This window comes from Megalopta genalis, unplaced genomic scaffold, assembly GCF_051020955.1.
Source record: "Megalopta genalis isolate 19385.01 unplaced genomic scaffold, iyMegGena1_principal scaffold0035, whole genome shotgun sequence".
Classification (NCBI taxonomy): Eukaryota; Metazoa; Arthropoda; class Insecta; order Hymenoptera; family Halictidae; genus Megalopta; species Megalopta genalis.
Genome location: NW_027476104.1, coordinates 1,291,957 through 1,293,768, shown reverse-complemented (window position 1 = coordinate 1,293,768; position 1,812 = coordinate 1,291,957).

Genomic DNA, 1,812 nt, shown 5'->3' with positions numbered 1-1,812 from the left:
AGAACAACAAGAACAACAACAACAACAAGAACAACAAAAACAACAAGAACAACAAGAACAACAAGAACAACAAGAACAACAAGAACAACAAGAACAACAAGAACAACAAGAACAACAAGAACAACAAGAACAACAAGAACAACAAGAACAACAAGAACAATAAGAACAACAAGAACAACAAGAACAACAAGAACAACAAGAACAACAAGAACAACATGAACAACAAGAACAACAAGAACAACAAGAACAACAAGAACAACAAGAACAACAACAACAACAAGAACAACAAGAACAACAAGAACAACGAGAACAACGAGAACAACGAGAACAACGAGAACAACGAGAACAGCGAGACCAACGAGAACAACGAGAACAAAGAGAACAACGAGAACAACGAGGACAACGAGAACAACGAGAACAACGAGAACAACGAGAACAACAAGAACAACAAGAGCAACAAGAACAACAAGAGCAACAAGAGCAACAAGAGCAACAAGATCAACAGGAACAACAAGAACAACAAGCGCAACAAGAGCAACAAGGACAACAACAACAAGAACAACAAGGACAACATCATCAACAACAACAACAAGAACAACAAGGACACCATCATCAACAACAACAACAAGAACAACATGACCAGTAAGAGCAACAAGAACAACAAGAACAACAAGAACAACAAGCACAACAAGAACAACAAGGACAACAACAACAAGAACAACAAGGACAACGTCATCATCAACAACAACAAGAACAACATGAACAGTAAGAACAACAAGAACAACAAGAGCAACAAGAAGAACAAGAACAACAAGAACAACAAGGACAACATCATCAACAACAACAACAAGAACAACGTGAACAGTAAGAGCAACAAGAACAACAAGAACAACGAGAAGAACAAGAACAACGAGAACAACAAGAACAACAACAACAATAAGAACAACAACAACAACAAGAACAACAAGAACAACAAGAACAACGAGAACAACGAGAACAACGAGAACAGCGAGACCAACGAGAACAACGAGAACAACGAGAACAACGAGGACAACGAGAACAACGAGAACAACGAGAACAACGAGAACAACGAGAACAACGAGAACAACAAGCACAACAAGAACAACAATGACAACAACAACAAGAACAACAAGGACAATAACAACAACAACAACAAGAACAGCAAGAACAACAACAACATTAACAACAAGAACATCAACAACCAGAGCAACAAGAGCAACAAGAGCAACAAGTGCAACAAGAACAACAAGAACAACAAGCATAACAAGAAGAACAAGAACAACAAGAGCAACAAGAACAAGAAGAACAACAAGAACAACAACAACCAGAACAACAAGAACTACAACAGCAACGAGAGCAACAACAACAACAACAACAACAAGAACAACAAGAACAACGAGAACATCGAGAACAACGAGAACAACGAGAACAACGAGAACAACGAGAACAACGAGAACAACGAGAACAACGAGGACAACGAGAACAACGAGAACAACGAGAACAACGAGTACAACGAGAACAACGAGAACAACGAGATCAACGAGATCAACAAGATCAACAAGATCAACAAGATCAACAAGAACAACAAGAACAACAAGAACAAAAAGAACAACAAGAACAACAAGAACAACAAGAACAACAAGAAGAACAAGAACAACAAGAACAACAAGAGCAACAAGAGCAACAAGAACAACAAGAACAACAAGCACAACAAGAACAACAAGGACAACAACAACAAGAACAACAAGGACAACATCATCAACAACAACAACAAGAACAACATGAACAGTA